This window comes from Sphaeramia orbicularis, unplaced genomic scaffold (assembly GCF_902148855.1).
Source record: "Sphaeramia orbicularis unplaced genomic scaffold, fSphaOr1.1, whole genome shotgun sequence".
Classification (NCBI taxonomy): domain Eukaryota; kingdom Metazoa; phylum Chordata; class Actinopteri; order Kurtiformes; family Apogonidae; genus Sphaeramia; species Sphaeramia orbicularis.
The window spans coordinates 23,341-42,329 of NW_021941612.1; the positions used below are offsets into that span (position 1 = coordinate 23,341).

At 41.1% G+C, this 18,989-nt stretch overlaps 1 protein-coding gene across 1 annotated transcript in view; it reads left to right on the top strand.

The window, feature by feature from the left end:
- Positions 1-16,279: 16,279 nt before the first annotated feature.
- LOC115416469 (sodium channel protein type 4 subunit alpha B-like) overlaps positions 16,280-18,989 on the top strand; it is an 88,115-nt gene continuing 85,405 nt past the window's right edge. The window contains 1 exon segment of the mRNA XM_030130244.1: positions 16,280-16,340. The gene's annotated coding sequence lies outside the window, so the exon portion shown is untranslated.

The following is an 18,989-nucleotide window of genomic DNA, read 5'->3' on the forward strand; positions in this document are numbered from 1 at the left end:
GAAAGAGGGAGAGAGGAGAGAGACAAGAGAGAGAGAGGAGAGAAGAGAGAGAGGGATAGAAAGAGAGAGAGAAGAGAGAGAGAGGAGAGAGAGACGGAGAGGGATAGAGAGAGAGAGGAGAAAGAGAGAGAGAGAGAGGAGAGAGAGGGATAGAGAGAGAGAGAGAGAGAAGAGAGAGAGAGAGGAGAGAGAGAGACGGAGAGGGATAGAGAGAGAGAGAGGAGAGAGACAGAGAGAGAGACAGGAAGGCAGAGAGAGAGAGAGAGAGAGAGAGAGAAGGAGAGGGAGAGAGAGAGAGAGAGAGAGAGAGAGGAGAGAGAGAGGAGAGAGAAGACAGAGGGAGAGAGAGAGAAGAAAGAGGAAGGCAGAGAGAGACAGAGAGGGAGAGAGAGAGAGGGAGAGAGAGGAGAGAGAGAGAGGAAGGCAGAGAGAGGAGAGAGAGAAAGAGGAGAGAGAGAGAGAGGAGAGAGGTAGAGAGAGGAGAGAGAGAGAGAGAGAGAGAGAGAGAGAGAGAGAGAGAGAGGAAGGGGGGGCATAGAAAGAGAAAGAGGCAGACAGACACACAAACACAGACAGACAGTTGGACAGTCTTACAGTTGGATGTTTACTGGAATTATCTCTTTGAAATCAACACAAACAGGTAAGAACCAGAATGAGTTTATACGAGAGTCAAAGTAGAAACGGAGTACACTAACACTAACTCTAACTCTAACTCTGCTAACACTAAGGCAGTTCTACACTGGTTCTAAGGCAGTTCTAAGCCTGATCTAAGTTCTAAGTTGTTTCTAAGGTCATTCTAAGCTGGATTTGAGGAGGTTCTAAGGTAGTTCTAAGATGGTTCTGAGGTGTTTCTCTCTCAGCTGTGATGTGTTTATGTTCATGTTGACTGTTGTTTGATTAGTTTTGGTGGGTCTGTTTGACTTTGTCCATGTTGGAAAACATTTGTCCACTGGACAGTAGGACTGACTTGTTGGTGGACAGTAGGACTGATTCGTTGGTGGACAGTAGGACTGTCTCATTGTTGGTCAGTAGGACTGACTTGGTGGACAGTTGGACTGTCTCGTTGGTGGACATTAGTACTGACTCGTTGGTGGACAGTTGGGACGGTCTCGTTGGTGGACAGTAGGACTGATTCATTGGTGGACAGTTGGACTGTCTCGTTGGTGGAAAGTTGGACGGTCTCATTGGTGGACAGTTGGACTGTTTTGTTGGTGGACGGTTGGACTGACTCATAGGTGGACAGATGGACTTTGTCGTCAGTGGACAGTAGGACTGTCTCATTGGTGGACAGTTGGACTGTTTTGTTGGTGGACAGTTGGACTGTCTTGTTGGTGGACAATTGGACTGTCTTGTTGGTGGGCAATTGGACTGTCTCAGTGGTGGACAGTAGGAATGTCTTTTTGGTGGACAGAAGGACTGTCTCCTTGGTGGACAGTTGGACTGTCTTGTTGGTGGACAGTTGGACTGTCTCGTTGGTGGACAGTAGGACTGACTTGTTGGTGGACAGTTGGACTGACTCATTGGTGGACAGGTGGACTGACTCGTTGTTGGACAGTAGGACTGATTAGTTGGTGAACAATTGGACTGTCTTGTTGGTGGACAGTTGGACTGACTCGTTGGTGGACAGTTGGACTGACTGGTTAGATGGACAGTAGGACTGTGTCTTTGGTGGACAGTTGGCCTGACTGGTTGGTGGACAGTTGGACTGTCTCGTTGGTGGAAAGTAGGACTTTCTTGTTGGTGGACAATTGGACTGTCTCACTGGTGGACAATTGGACAGTCTTGTTGGTGGACAGTTGGACTGTCTCTTTGGTGGACAGTAGGACTGACTCATTGGTGGACAGTTGGACTGTCTTGTTGGTGGACAGTAGGATTGACTTGTTGGTGGACAGTTGGACCGACTGGTTGGGGGACAGTTGGACTGTCTCCTTGGTGGACAGTAGGACTGACTCATTGGTGGACAGTTGGACTGACTCGTTGGTGAACACTTGGACTGACTCGTTGGTGCTACAGCAGGACTTTCTTGTTGGTGGACAGGTGGACTGACTCGTTGGTGGACACTTGGACTGACTCATTGGACAGTAGGACTGATTAGTTGGTGGACAATTGGACTGTCTCATTGGTGGACAGTTGGACTGTGTCGTTGGTGGACAGTAGGACTGTCTCTTTGGTGGACAGTTGGACTGACTGGTTGGTGGACAGTTGGACTGACTCGTTGGTGGACAGTTGGACTGTCTCGTTGGTGGGAAGTAGGACTGTCTCGGTGGAAAGTAGGACTGTCTCGTTGGTGGACAGTTGGACTGACTTGTTGGTGGACAGTTGGACTGACTCGTTGGTGGACAGTTGGACTGACTGGTTGGTGGACAGTTGGACTTTCTTGTTGGTGGACAGTTGGACTGACTCGTTGGTGGACAGTTGGACTGACTGGTTGGTGGACAGTTGGACTGTCTCGTTGGTGGAAAGTAGGACATTCTTGTTGGTGGACAGTAGGACTGACTCGCTGGTGGACAATTGGACTGACTCGTTAGTGGACAATTGGACTGTCTCGTTGGCAGACAATGGGACAGTCTTGTTGGTGGACAATTGGACTGTCTCTTTGGTGGACAGTTGTACTGTCTCGTTGGTGGACATTTGGACTGTCTCGTTGGTGGACAGTAGGAATGACTTGTTGGTGGACAGTTGGACTGTCTTGTTGGTGGACAATTGGACTGTCTTGTTGGTGGGCAATTGGACAGTCTCATTGGTGGACAATTGGACTGTCTCATTGGTGGACTGTAGGACTGACTTGTTGGTGGACAGTTGGACTGTCTTGTTGGTGGACAATTGAACTGTCTTGTTGGTGGACAATTGGACTGTCTTGTTGGTGGACAATTGGACTGTCTCGTTGGTGGACAATTGGACTGTCTTGTTGGTGGACAGTTGGACTGTCTTGTTGGTGGACAATTGGACTGTCTTGTTGGTGGACAATTGGACTGTCTCGTTGGTGGACAGTAGGACTGACTTGTTGGTGGGCAATTGGACTGTCTTGTTGGTGGACAGTAGGACTGACTTGTTGGTGGGCAATTGGGCTATCTTGTTGGTGGACAGTTGGACTGTCTTGTTGGTGGGCAGTTGGACTGTCTCGTTGGTGGACAGAAGGACTGACTTGTTGGTGGACAGTTGGACTGTCTCGTTGGTGGACAGAAGGACTGACTTGTTGGTGGACAGTTGGACTGTCTTGTTGGTGGGCAATTGGACTGTCTCGTTGGTGGACAATTGGATTGTCTCGTTGGTGGACAATTGGACGGACTGGTTGGTGGACGTCCCCACACCGTGTTCTCGTTGCTGCTGCTGTTGGATGTGTGTGTGTAAGTGTGTGTGTTCCACCTGCTGTGCTGCTGTTAAACTGATACTGACAAACAGATCAGATGATCCACTGGAATTCATACAAGCTAAACCCTAACTCTAATATATAGAGTATATACACCCTAACCCTTATCCTTATATATAGAGTATATACACCCTAACCCTTATCCTTATATATAAGAGTACATAGACCTTATCTCTTATATATAGACTCTAACCCTTATATATAGAGTATATAGACCCTAACCCTTATATATAGAGTATAAAGACCCTAACCTAACCCTTATATATAGAGTATATGAACCCTTACCCTAACCCTTATATATAGAGTATATGGACCCTAACCTAACCCTTATACATAGAATATATAGACCCTAACCCTTATATATAGAGTATATAGATGCTAACCCTTATATATAGAGTATATAGACCCTAACCTAACCCTTATATATAGAGTATATAGACCCTAACCTAACCCTTTTATATAGAGTATATAGACCCTAACCTAACCCTTATATATAGAGTATATGGACCCTAACCTAACCCTTATATATAGAGTATATAGACCCTAACCTAACCCTTATATATAGAGTATATAGACCCTAACCTAACCCTTATATATAGAGTATATGGACCCTAACCTAACCCTTATATATAGAGTATATGGACCCTAATCTAACCCTTATATATAGAGTATATGGACCCTGACCTAACCCTTATATATAGAGTATATGGACCCTAACCTAACCCTTATATATAGAGTTTATGGACCCTAACCTAACCCTTATATATAGAGTACATGGACCCTAACCTAACCCTTATATATAGAGTATATAGACCCTGACCTAACCCTTATATATAGAGTATATAGACCCTGACCTAACCCTTATATATAGAGTATATAGACCCTAACCTAACCCTTATATATAGAGTATATGGACCCTGACCTAACCCTTATATATAGAGTATATGGACCCTGACCTAAGCCTTATATAGAGAGTATATGGACCCTAACCTAACCCTTATATATAGAGTATATGGACCCTAACCTAACCCTTATATATAGAGTATATAGACCCTGACCTAACCCTTATATAGAGAGTATATGGTCCCTGACCTAACCCTTATATAGAGAGTATATAGACCCTAACCTAACCCTTATGTTTAGAGTATATGGACCCTAACCTAACCCTTATATATAGAGTATATTGACCCTAACCTAACCCTTATATATAGAGCATATGGACCCTAACCTAACCCTTATATATAGAGTATATAGACCCTAACCTAACCCTTATATGTAGAGTATATGGACCCTAATCTAACCCTTATATATAGAGTATATAGACCCTAATCTAACCCTTATATATAGAGTATATGGACCCTAACCTAACCCAACCCTTATATATAGAATATATAGACCCTAACCTAACCCTTATATATAGAGTATATAGACCCTAACCTAACTCTTATATATAGAGTATATGGACCCTTACCTAACCCTTATATATAGAATATATAGACCCTAACCTAACCCTTATATATAGATTATATGGACCCTTACCTAACCCTTATATATAGAATATATAGACCCTAACCTAACCCTTATATATAGAGTATATAGACCCTAACCTAACCCTTATATATAGAGTATATGGACCCTAACCTAACCCTTACATATAGAGTATATGGACCCAAACCTAACCCTTATATATAGAGTATATGGACCCTAACCCTTATATAAAGAGTATATAGACCCTAATCTAACCATTATATATAGAGTATATAGACCCTAACCCTTATATATAGAGTATATGGACCCTAACCTAACCCTTATATATAGAGTATATGGACCCTTACCTAACCCTTATATATAGAATATATAGACCCTAACCTAACCCTTGTATATAGAGTATATAGACCCTAACCTTACCCTTATATATAGAGTATATGGACCCTAACCTAACCCTTATATATAGAGTATATGGACCCTAACCCTTATATATAGAGTATATAGACCCTAATCTAACCCTTATATATAGAGTATATAGATGCTAAGCCTTATATATAGAGTATATAGACCCTAACCTAACCCTTATATATAGAGTATATAGACCCTAACCTAACCCTTATATATAGAGTATATGGACCCTAGCCTAACCCTTATATATAGAGTATATGGACCCTAACCTAACCCTTATATATAGAGTATATAGACCCTAACCCTTATATATAGAGTATATAGACCCTAATCTAACCCTTATATATAGAGTATATGGACCCTAACCTAACCCTTATATATAGAGTATATAGACCCTAACCCTTATATATAGAGTATATAGACCCTAATCTAACCCTTATATATAGAGTATATGGACCCTAACCTAACCCTTATATATAGAGTATATGGACCCTAACCTAACCCTTATATATAGAGTATATGGACCCTAACCTAACCCTTATATATAGAGTATATGGACCCTAACCTAACCCTTATATATAGAGTATATAGACCCTAACCCTTATATATAGAGTATATAGACCTTAATCTAACCATTATATATCGAGTATATATAGATTTCCATCTAATGTGACACTTCTGTCCATTTATTTCTTCACCAAATGTAAAAACCTTGTATCTCCATTCCTCCAGCCATGTCATCCTTTGGTTGCCATGTAACAGATTACAGATGATGGGAATGTACACACAGTTCATCCATGTGTTCTTGTGTTTGTGTTGAATTCATAATCAACATGTCAGTTTTAATCTGAAGTGTGTTCATGTGAAGAGGAGTCTGAAGAAGTGAATGAAGGGTGGGTTAGGGTTAACAACAGGGTTAGGGTTCTGAGCAGGGTTAAGAACAGGGTTAGGGTTAGGAACAGGGTTAGGGTTCTGAGCAGGGTTAGGAACAGGGTTAGGGTTAAGAACAGGGTTAGGGTTCTGAGCAAGGTTAAGAACAGGGTTAGGGTCAGGAGCAGGGTTAGGGTTAGGAACAGGGTTAGGGTTAGGAACAGGGTTAGGGTTAGGAACAGGGTTAGGGTTAGGAGCAGGGTTAGGGTTAGGGTTAGGAACAGGGTTAGGGTTAGGAACAGGGTTAGGAACAGGGTTAGGAGCAGGGTTAGGGTTAGGAACAGGGTTAGGGTTAGGAGCAGGGTTAGGGTTAGGAACAGGGTTAGGGTTAGGAACAGGGTTAGGGTTAGGAGCAGGGTTAGGAGCAGGGTTAGGGTTAGGGTTAGGAACAGGGTTAGGAACAGGGTTAGGAGCAGGGTTAGGGTTAGGAACAGGGTTAGGGTTAGGAACAGGGTTAGGGTTAGGAGCAGGGTTAGGGTTAGGAACAGGGTTAGGGTTAGGAGCAGGGTTAGGGTTAGGGTTAGGAACAGGGTTAGGGTTAGGAGCAGGGTTAGGGTTAGGAGCAGGGTTAGGAACAGGGTTAGGGTTAGGAGCAGGGTTAGGGTTAGGAACAGGGTTAGGGTTAGGAACAGGGTTAGGAGCAGGGTTAGGGTGTAGGAACAGGGTTAGGGTTAGGAGCAGGGTTAGGGTTAGGGTTAGGAACAGGGTTAGGAGCAGGGTTAGGGTTAGGAGCAGGGTTAGGAACAGGGTTAGGGTTAGGAGCAGGGTTAGGGTTAGGAACAGGGTTCGGAGCAGGGTTAGGGTTAGGAGCAGGGTTAGGGTTAGGAACAGGGTTAGGGTTAGGAGCAGGGTTAGGGTTAGGGTTAGGAGCAGGGTTAGGGTTAGGGTTAGGAGCAGGGTTAGGGTTAGGAGCAGGGTTAGGGTTAGGTCAGAGCTGAACATCAGCGGACTGTGTCAGTATTTCTAGATTATTTCTAGATTATTTATAGGCTGACTGATCTGGCATCAGATCTGAACGGCTGCTGTCGTCTGGATTAGCTCCGGAAGGAGGTGGCTAACCGCTAACAGAGCAGGGCATGCTCCAAGGTTAACGGTGTGTCAAAGGAAACAGCAGGAAGGGGATTAGCACTGTTAGCTGTTAGCTAGCATTCACACACATGATCACAGAGGTGTGGTGACTGATGTTAGCTGAACTAACCCTAACCCCAACACTGGTTAGTCCAACTATAACTAACCCTAACCCCAACACTTGTTAGTCCAACTATAACTAACCCTAACCCCAACACTGGTTAGTCCAACTATAACTAACCCTAACCCCAACACTGGTTAGTCCAACTATAACTAACCCTAACCCCAACACTGGTTAGTCCAACTATAACTAACCCTAACCCCAACCCCAACACTGGTTAGTCCAACTATAACTAACCCTAACCCCAACACTGGTTAGTCCAACTATAACTAACCCTAACCCCAACACTTGTTAGTCCAACTATAACTAACCCTAACCCTAACCCCAACACTGGTTTGTCCAACTATAACTAACCCTAACCCCAACACTTGTTAGTCCAACTATAACTAACCCTAACCCTAACCCCAACACTGGTTTGTCCAACTATAACTAACCCTAACCCTAACCCTAACCGCAATACTGGTTAGTCCAACTAACCCTAACCCTAACTCTTACCCTAACACTGGTTAGTCCAACTATCAACTATAACTAACAGCTTAACTAGCACACTGACCTTTGAACTGCTGGGACCTGCTTCTATAGAATCTATAAATAAATGCTGACATTGGATAAAAGACACATCCACGTCTAATGACCTGGGAACAAATGGACCTGTGTCAATGAGAAGTCCATAAATAAACAAATAAACAAAAAATACCTAAATAATACATAGCTAATAAATGAATAAATAAATAAATATATAAATAAATAATATATAACTAATAAATGAACATATAAATAAAACATGACTATTAAATAAACAACTAAATAATATGTAAATAATAAATAAATAAAATGTACACAATAAATACATGAATAATAGATTAATCTGTAATCCACATCCTTGTTGTGTGTTCATCTCTTTGTCTATGTTCTCCAGATCTATGTTCTGTGATGGTTCCTTTCAGATGAACAGATGTGTCGGGTTAGGGTTAGGGTTAGGAACAGGATTAGGGTTAGTGGATCATCAGGAGGGTGTGTGTGTGTGTGTGTGTGTGTGTGTGACTTGGTGGTTAGTGTGAATTTACCAGGATGATCAAACTGATCTGATTCCAGACAGACCCTCACAGACCCATGACCTCTGACCTGTGGACCAGCTGACCTCTGACCTGTGGACCAGCTGACCTCTGACCTAACACCTCCAATGACCCGACTTTTTAGAGGCTGGACTTGAACCTTTCATTCATATATTTGGGTCCTTTCAACATTTCCTCCCTCAGTTGTCATACTGGGGGCTGCAGCGCCCCCTACCTGTGGTGACAGCTGGGGGCTGCAGCGCCCCCTACCTGTGGTGATGCTGACAGCTGGGGGCTGTCAATCACACACAGTGGGTTTTATTTTGGCGTGTAGAGCTGACAGAGACAGGAAATAGCAGACATCTGTGAGCGAGTCCAACAACATTCTGCGGTTCGACAGTTCTACAGCAACACACACACACACACACACACACACACACACACACACACACACACACAGACACACAAACACACACACACACACAAACACACACACAGATGAGTGTGTTGGTGCCTTCAGCTCTATCACTGCGACACTGACACTGAAAACAGACGTCTGTATTAAACCTTAAACCCTATGTCCACGTCTTTGTCGACTGTTTTTCGTATTATATTGTATCAAATATTTTTCAGTTACTGCAGGTGTGTGTGTTTTATATTTTTCAGTTACTGCAGGTGTGTGTGTTTTCTATTTTTCAGTAAAAGCCCCTTTAAGCTGAAACAGCTTCTATTGACTGAAACACTGCAGGGCTTTCTTTTGGAACTGTACAGGAAGTGGATTTGTAGGCCTAACCCTAACCTTAACCCTAAAGCCAGCTTTTATAGGAACCCTTATGTGACTGGATTATGAAAAATATAGGTTTGAAATCAAACTTTGTTTTTCTTCATTAAAAAAAAAATGTGACGAAAGTCAAAAATTAACTGGACGAAACAAGATTAAAACTGGACAGACTGTGTGTTTGACTATGATCATAAAAACTGCAACTCCCATAATCCTCCACTGCTGTTGTAATACAGAGGGTTAGGGTTGGGGTTGGGGTTGGGGTTAGGGTTGGGGTTAGGGTTAGGGTTTGGGTTAGGGGTTAGGGGTACAGGATCACACTGAATGGAAAGTCGTGTTTGACATCCTTGTGTGATTTGATGGAATAAATCACATCATACAAGTAATAACATCATACATTTATTTAAAATATGTCATTAGTTTTCAATATTTTCTACATGAGATTTTTCTGCATGTGTTGATCTGTGATAATAATAATAATAATAATAATAATGATGATAATAATAATAATAATAATAATAATAATAATAATAATAATAATAACAAACAGAAAACACAGCAGTGAGATAGGGTTTGGGTTAGGGTTCATCTGCTGTAAATCTGCTCTGGTCTTAGTACAGCTCATTTGAGCTGAGAACATTTGTGTATAAATATTTGATTCTTACAGCCGTCTGACACCAGAGACGCTGTCTGCGCTGTTTTTAGCTGCACTGTAGCCTAATATTTGTGGGAACCAGCGGAGTCACTGAGGAGACACATGATCCACCAGACACACACCTCTAACCCTAACCCTAACCCAGTACAAACACCCCTAACCCTAACCCTAACCCTAACCCTAACCCAGTACAAACACCTCTAACCCTAACCCAGTACAAACACCTCTAACCCTAACCCTAACCCTAACCCAGTACAAACACCCCTAACCCTAACCCTAACCCTAACCCAGTACAAACACCTCTAACCCTAACCCAGTACAAACACCCCTAACCCTAACCCTAACCCAGTCCAAACACAACTAATGCTAACCCTAACCCAGTACAAACACCTCTAACCCTAACCCAGTACAAACACCTCTAACCCTAACCCTAACCCTAACCCAGTACAAACACAACTAACACTAACCCTAACCCAGTACAAACACCTCTAACCCTAACCCAGTACAAACACAACTAACCCTAACCCTAACCCAGTATAAACACAACTAACCCTAACCCTAACCCAGTATAAACACAACTAACCCTAACCCTAACCCATATTTGTCAAACTCAAGGCCCGCGGTCCACATCTGGTCTGGTGTTCCATTATATCCGGGCCGTGAGATCATTTTATACAGATGTATTATTATTGTTCTTAACGGCCCAGCAGTATGAAGCGCTGATAACACACAAACTACAGATCCCATAATGCAGTGCTTCAGCTGCCTTGCCGAACACAAGGCTACCTGGGAACAGTCCCGCGTCAATTGAGTTGAGCTTCTGTTGCTTTTTTCCACCCTATTGTAAAGTTGTTGCGAAGCTAGCCCCTCATAAAGGTGAAGAGAAAAGCTGATGCAGAAAAATTAGCCTTTCAAAAGCCATGGGAGGATGAGGATATGTTTGAGGATATGTATATGTTTGAGTGTATGTATATGTTTATGTTTGAGTATATGTTTGAGTATATATATATATGTTTGAGTATATGTTTGAGTATATGTATATGTTTAAGGATATGTTTGAGTACATGTATATGTTTAAGGATATGTTTGAGTACATGTATATGTTTGAGTATATGTTTGTGTATATGTATATGTTTAAGGATATGTTTGAGTATATGTATATGTTTGAGTGTATGTTTGAGTATATGTATATGTTTGAGTACATTTTTGAGTATATGTATATGTTTGAGTATATGTTTGAGTATATGTACATGTTTGAGTACATGTTTGAGTATATGCACATGTTTGAGTACATGTTTGAGTATATGTATATGTTTGAGTATATGTACATGTTTGAGTATATGTATGAGTATATGTTTGAGTATATGTATATGTTTGAGTACATGTTTGAGTGTATGTATATGTTTGAGTATATGTATATGTTTGAGTATATGTTTGAGTATATGTATATGTTTGAGTACATGTTTGAGTATATGTATATGTTTGAGTATATGTTTGAGTATATGTATATGTTTGAGTATATGTACATGTTTGAGTACATGTTTGAGTATATGTATATGTTTGAGTATATGTATATGTTTGAGTATATGTTTGAGTATATGTACATGTTTGAGTACATGTTTGAGTATATGTACATGTTTGAGTATATGTTTGAGTATATGTACATGTTTGAGTATATGTTTGAGTATATGTTTGAGTATATGTACATGTTTGAGTATATGTTTGAGTATATGTACATGTTTGAGTACATGTTTGAGTATATGTATATGTTTGAGTATATGTACATGTTTGAGTACATGTTTGAGTATATGTACATTTTTGAGTATATGTACATGTTTGAGTACATGTTTGAGTATATGTACATGTTTGAGTACATGTTTGAGTATATGTACATGTTTGAGTACATGTTTGAGTATATGTACATGTTTAAGGATATGTTTGAGTACATGTATATGTTTAAGGATATGTTTGAGTACATGTATATGTTTGAGTATATGTATATGTTTGAGTATATGTTTGTGTATATGTATATGTTTAAGGATATGTTTGAGTATATGTATGTGTTTGAGTGTATGTTTGAGTATATGTATATGTTTGAGTACATTTTTGAGTATATGTATATGTTTGAGTATATGTTTGAGTATATGTACATGTTTGAGTACATGTTTGAGTATATGTACATGTTTGAGTACATGTTTGAGTATATGTATATGTTTGAGTATATGTTTGAGTATATGTACATGTTTGAGTATATGTATGAGTATATGTTTGAGTATATGTATATGTTTGAGTACATGTTTGAGTGTATGTATATGTATGAGTATATGTTTGAGTATATGTATATGTTTGAGTACATGTTTGAGTATATGTATATGTTTGAGTATATGTTTGAGTATATGTATATGTTTGAGTACATGTTTGAGTATATGTATATGTTTGAGTATATGTACATGTTTGAGTACATTTTGAGTATATGTATGTCTTTGAGTATATGTTTGAGTATATGTATATGTTTGAGTATATGTTTGAGTATATGTACATGTTTGAGTATATGTACATGTTTGAGTATATGTTTGAGTATATGTACATGTTTGAGTATATGTTTGAGTATATGTACATGTTTGAGTACATGTTTGAGTATATGTACATTTTTGAGTATATGTTTGAGTATATGTACATGTTTGAGTACATGTTTGAGTACATGTTTGAGTATATGTACATGTTTGAGTACATGTTTGAGGATATGTACATGTTTGAGTACATGTTTGAGTATATGTACATGTTTGAGTACATGTTTGAGTATATGTTTGAGTATATGTATATCTTTGAGTATTCCTACATGTTTGAGTACATGTTTGAGTATATGTACATGTTTGAGTATATGTACATGTTTGAGTACATGTTTGAGTATATGTACATGTTTGAGTATATGTTTGAGTACATGTATATGTTTGAGTATATGTACATGTTTGAGTACATGTTTGAGTATATGTACATGTTTGAGTACATGTTTGAGTATATGTACATGTTTGAGTATATGTATATGTTTGAGTATATGTACATGTCTGAGTACATGTTTGAGTATATGTTTGAGTACATGTATATGTTTGAGTACATGTTTGAGTATATGTATATGTTTGAGTACATGTTTGAGTATATGTACATGTTTGAGTACATGTTTGAGTATATGTACATGTTTGAGTACATGTTTGAGTATATGTACATGTTTGAGTATATGTGTGCTGACGTTGCTGGTAAAGCCGTGTGTCTTATTTGTGGAGCTAACGTGGCTGTACTTAAGGAATGTAATCCAAGACGGCACTACGAGTCCAAACATCAGGAGAACCTGACAGACCTGAATATAGAGCAAAAGATCCAGAAAGTACCAGAGTTCAAGAAGAATGGGACATTTCAGCAGACGTTTTTCACCAGAGCAAAATCCCAAAGTGAAGCTACTGTGAGAGCAAGTTCTACTATGGCAGAGGATACAGATGAGGAATCAGCCATTTACCCAAGGAGAGTTAGTGAAGAAATGCATGATGGAGGTGTCCAGACACAAAGCAGATGTCGGCAGATCTAAGCCTGAGTAGAAGTACGGCTGCAGAGCGGGTTTGGGACGTGTCCACTTATTTAAGAACACAGCTGAGTGAAAGAAGCAAAGACTTGACTGCATATTCTCCTGCTGTGGATGGAAGTACTGACAGGACTGAGCCTGCACAGCTGGCATCTGCATCCATGGACTGGACTCCAGTTTATGTGTTACAGAGGAAATACTGGACATGAAATGGATGCACGGGACAACAACAGGAGAAGACATTTTTGAAAATGTATGTCAAAGTGTCACCGACATGAAACTGCCCTGGACTGACAACAGATGGAGCACCGGCCATGTGCGGTAAAAAAAGTGCACTAGTGGGAAGGATGTGAGTACAGACTGTACTGGTCCTGTACCAGCATGTGCCTGCATCACCCACCAGGAAACACTGGGAGGGAAAGTCCGAACAATGGAGCATGGAATGAGCACTGGAACGCAAACCCCAAACTTTATCCAAGCTAAAGGTTTAAATCACCAGCAATTTCAGTCTTTTATGCAGGAAACAGATTCAGAGTGTGCCGACATTCCTTATCATACAGAGGTGCGTTGGCTCAGTCAGGAGAAAGTTCTTAACTGAGTTTTTGAGCTCTGAAAGGAAATCTGTGACTTCATGGATCGTAAAGGGAAAGACGGCACAGCTTTAACCCTTCAGCTCCAGGGACGTGAGCGCACGATCACTGGCATGTATGATGATGTCACTGACATGTATGATGATGTCACTGACATGTATGATGATATCACTGACATGTATGATGATGTCACTGACATGTATGATGATGTCACTGACATGTATGATGATGTGAAGGCATTTCAAGTGAAGCTGTGTTTATGGGACACAAATGCACCAGTGACACTGGCCTCTCTTTCCCTCATGCAGTCATGTTCAACCAAGTCAGTGTAAGGGTGTTCCCAAACGTACACTTTGCTGATAAACTGAGCGCACTGCGCACTGAGTTCGCATGGCGCTTTGGTGACTTTGAAGCTCAAAAAAGAATTTCAATCTGCTTCGCAACCCATTTACTGTTGACGTGGAAACTGCGTCTGCACAGATTCAGATAGAGCTGATCGAGTTGCAGCGGAATGGGACTGAAAATGCAAATATGACACTGTACGAACAGTTTATTCAAAGTTCGACACTGTACGAACAGTTTATTCAAAGTTCGACACTGTACGAACAGTTTATTCAAAGTTTGACACTGTAGGCCCACAGTTTTTTGGCTCCACTCCTGAAGCGATGCTCCAGCTCCGTCTACTTGCGGCTCAAACCTTGTGCAGATCTGTGTGAGCAGCTGTTCTCAGTGATGCAGAAGAACAGAAGTGCACACAGAAGTGTTGAACACTGTCAGTCCACAGGAACCAACACCAAACCCAAACCATCAGGCTCTGACAAAATGGCATAAGAGCAAAGAAAACTGAATTTTTTTTATTTGTTGTCATTTTAACTTTTGCTGAAAAGCACAAATTTTATTTATATTTCCAGTGTTTTGTTATTTGTTCTTTTTTTTTTTTAATTTTTTTTATTTATTTATTTTTTTTATTTATTTATTTTTTTTTTTGCAGCATGCTCATATTTTGAATTTGTTTAATTTTGACTGGATATATTTTTATGGAGAGCAAATTTTTTCTAGATATTTAAAGTTTAAGTTTATTTTTATAAAATGGCATAAGAGCAAAGAAATTTCAGTGTTTTGATTCATTGTTATTTTAACATTTACTTAAAAGCACAATTTTTTTTTTCCAGGATTTTTTGCAGCATGTTCATATTTCTAACTTGTATAATTTTTACAGGATATATTTTATGGAGAACAAAGTATTTTAAGTTATTTAAGGTTAAAGTTTATTTATTCTGGAATATTATTCCTTTCTGTTTTTACTCATATTTATGTAAAAAAAAAAAAAAAAAAAAAAAAAAAATCATTTTTGTGTGTTCAATAAATCTTTATCTTGTTCGGCCCGCAATCTGAAGTGTACTTTGAGTTTTGGCCTTCTGTGCAATTGAGTTTGACCCCCGTAACCCTGTTCCTAACCCTGTTCCTAACCCTAACCCTAACCCTAACCCAGGGTTATCCATGGTACTAACTGGTTTTATGACCCCCCCTGGACCCCCCAGTTCAGTCAAAGTGCAGATTTTAGACTGGTCTTTTATTGTGTCCATCCTAAGGCCCAGCTCTGCGTTAATCCTGTTGTCTACTCAACATGTGGATCAGCTGTGAACTGAATCAGATGTGAACTGGATCAGCTGGGTCAGCTGTGAACTGGATCAGCTGGGTCAGCTGTGAACTGGATCAGCTGTGAACTGGATCAGCTGGTTGGCTGATCAGTGCTCAAACACACATTTCCACACATGAACCAGATTAGACAGAAATCGGCCTTTTGTGAATGTAGAAAAACAGTCGTAGATCTTTGAGTTGCATTTATATATTTGTTCAGTGTAAACAGACAGTTAGTAGATGGATAATTATTAAATGGATCATTATTAAATGGATCATTATTAAATGGATAATTATTAAATGGATCATTATTAAATGGATCATTATTAAATGGATAATTATTAAATGGATCATTATTAAATGAATTGTTGTTAACTGTCCATCACTCTGAGCACAAACCTCTGGTTCTGACTTTGATGACTTCGACTCCATGGACGACCACAGGGATCAGAGGACTGCAGATTCAGTCTGGGAGCAGCACCAGGATTAAGGTTCTAGGGTTAGGGTTCTAGGGTTAGGGTGAGGGGTCAGACACACACACATCTCCTCCTCATGTTTGACTTCTGTTTTCCTTCTGTGTCGTTCTTCTTAGAAACTCTTCAAAGACAGAAATTATGGTCTGAAGAAGTCCTGTTCCTCCAGTCCTGGTTTTGACACAGGTTGGTATCCTTCCACTCGTCCTGGTTTTGACACAGGTTCGTAGGGTTAGGGTTAGGGTCTTATGTAATCCCAGTTTGTCCTAGGCCTCAGTTCTTTGAACCACTTGCTGAAGAATCTCTTTTCTCTTTGCGTTTGGTCTCCACAGACCACCCCTATCCTTGTGAAGTGGGTTAGGGTTAGTCCCATATAAACAGACTTTTTGTCGGGCTCTCACTCACTTCAAGCTGCTCTATTTTTTCTAGAATTTCTTCTTGAGTTTGCAGGAAGTTGAGGCGACTGTGGAAGTGATTGTGTGGTGTGACCCTAACCCTAACCCTGGGTTCTGTCACAACGGGGGGAAAAGAGAGGACTCAAATGCTCGGTACTGAAGGGAAAAAATAACAAGTTTATTTAACAAAAAATGAAAACAACACAATGAAAACCTAACACAAAAGCTAAATCAGAGCCCATAGAAAAAAAACAACATACAAAACCTGAAACTAAGTCCGTAGATGAATATGGAAAAAATGTCCGGCCATGGAAAGGAATGAGGAGAAATGGACCAGCGCTGCATGGCTGCAAACCTAATCCTTAAATAGGCTGAAGGTAATTGGCTGCAGCCACGCAGCGCCAGCAGGTGAATCTGATGATGATAATGATGATTATGAGAAGGAGGAGCTGAGGGTCACACAGGCACAGATCCTGACAGGTTCACCATGAACACCAGCCAGTCTTTCTTCAGGTCTGGTAACTAGGGTGTCCCATTTTTGGGACTTCTTTTCTGATCAAGCTCTTAATTTGACCAGTTAATCTCTTAAATTTCAGCCCAATCCGTACAGTTTTAGACCCCCCCCCCCCCCCCCCACACACACACACACACACACACACACACCACCACCACCATCTTTAGGGTGCCCGTCAGCTGAGTGCAGAAAACCCATTTTTTAATGGAAAATCCTGCATTTGTGGGTTAGTTCTGCCATATTTACTCATTCAAATGTCATGTTAGAGGTTTTGGGGGCTGCTACTATTGTTTATGAAGGTCTCAAATCATGTACAGGTCAAAGGTCACATGATTTTAGCTTGTCTAAAATCATGTCAAGGTCATTTGACACTGAAAAATGGGTCAAATCACAGGTTTTTGTTTATTTCTTCCTTGCCTAGTCTTATGGGTTAGGGTTAGGGTTAGGGTGACAGGTCTGCACTCAGGGCTTTCACTGGAGAACATTTGATCCTAGATTACCCATCTGGTACCCTCCCTTTTCTGCAGTTCACCAGGTACCAGATTTCTTTTTCCAGAAAAGGGTGGGCGGCTGTGGCTCAGTTGGTAGAGCGGGTCATCCAATGACCAAAGGGTCGGTGGTTTGAATCCTGGCTCCGACTGCCCACATGTCAAAGTGTCCTTGGGCAAGACACTGAACCCTAAATTGCTCCCAGTAGGCAGAAGTCCCAAAAATGGGACGCCCTACTGGTTGCTGGCTTTCTGTGGACTTGATGACCAGAGGATCCTTGAGGGCTCCTGTATTTGGAAGCTCTAACCCTAACCCTCTGTCAGGTCATTCAGGGCCATCTCTACAGTTTGGATCAAGTCAATTCCTTTTCTTGGCTAGTTTGACTTCAAAGCTGAAGTTTCTCCAAGTCCTCAGTTCTCTGCAGGGCAGTGGTAAACCTGTTACCACTCTGAAAATGTCTTCAGCAGGACTGTTGGGCACATGCAGAAGCACGCAGCCATGTGGCATTAAAGCCAAAGCCGTCACTAAGGGCCTGAGTTACTTAGATCACAAATGCGCTTGCTCGCGCTAAAAAAATGCGCATGGTATTGATTTGCATGTCACGGCTGATCAACTAAGATTGCCTGCGCAAAAGACAACAGGCGCAAAGTCTTGGAGACCGCCCGAATTAAATGAGGATTTAGCGTGTGCTCCTGGTTGTCATCATGGAGACAGTACGCTGTATAACCTGCTGTGGTCGTCGTCATGGAGACAGTACACTGTATAACCTGCTGTGGTCGTCGTCATGGAGACAGTACGCTGTATAACCTGCTGTGGTCGTCGTCATGGAGACAGTACGCTGTATAACCTGCTGTGGTCGTCGTCATGGAGACAGTACGCTGTATAACCTGCTGTGGTCGTCGTCATGGAGACAGTATGCTGTATAAATTGCTGTGGTCGTCGTCATGGAGACAGTACGCTGTATAAATTGCTGTGTAAATCAGTAAATCCGGCTCTATGTCTGTAAATCAAATCTACCCACAGGTCTAAATCAAGTCCCCTGGAACCTGGAACTGTATGTGGACCAACGCAGGTCTGTGCTGTCCAGGAGCTGAATGTGTGCCGGGTTAGGGTTAGGGTCAGTTTATAGGGTTAGGGTCAGTTTATAGGGTTAGGGTCCGTTTATAGGGTTAGCGTCCGTTTATAGGGTTAGGGTCCGTTTATAGGGTTAGCGTCCGTTTATAGGGTTAGGGTCCGTTTATAGGGTTAGGGTCCGTTTATAGGGTTAGGGTCCGTTTATAGGGTTAGGGTCAGTTTATAGGGTTAGGGTCAGTTTATAGGGTTAGGGTCCGTTTATAGGGTTAGGGTCCGTTTACAGGGTTAGGGTCAGTTTATAGGGTTAGGGTCCGTTTATAGGGTTAGGGTCAGTTTATAGGGTTAGGGTCCGTTTATAGGGTT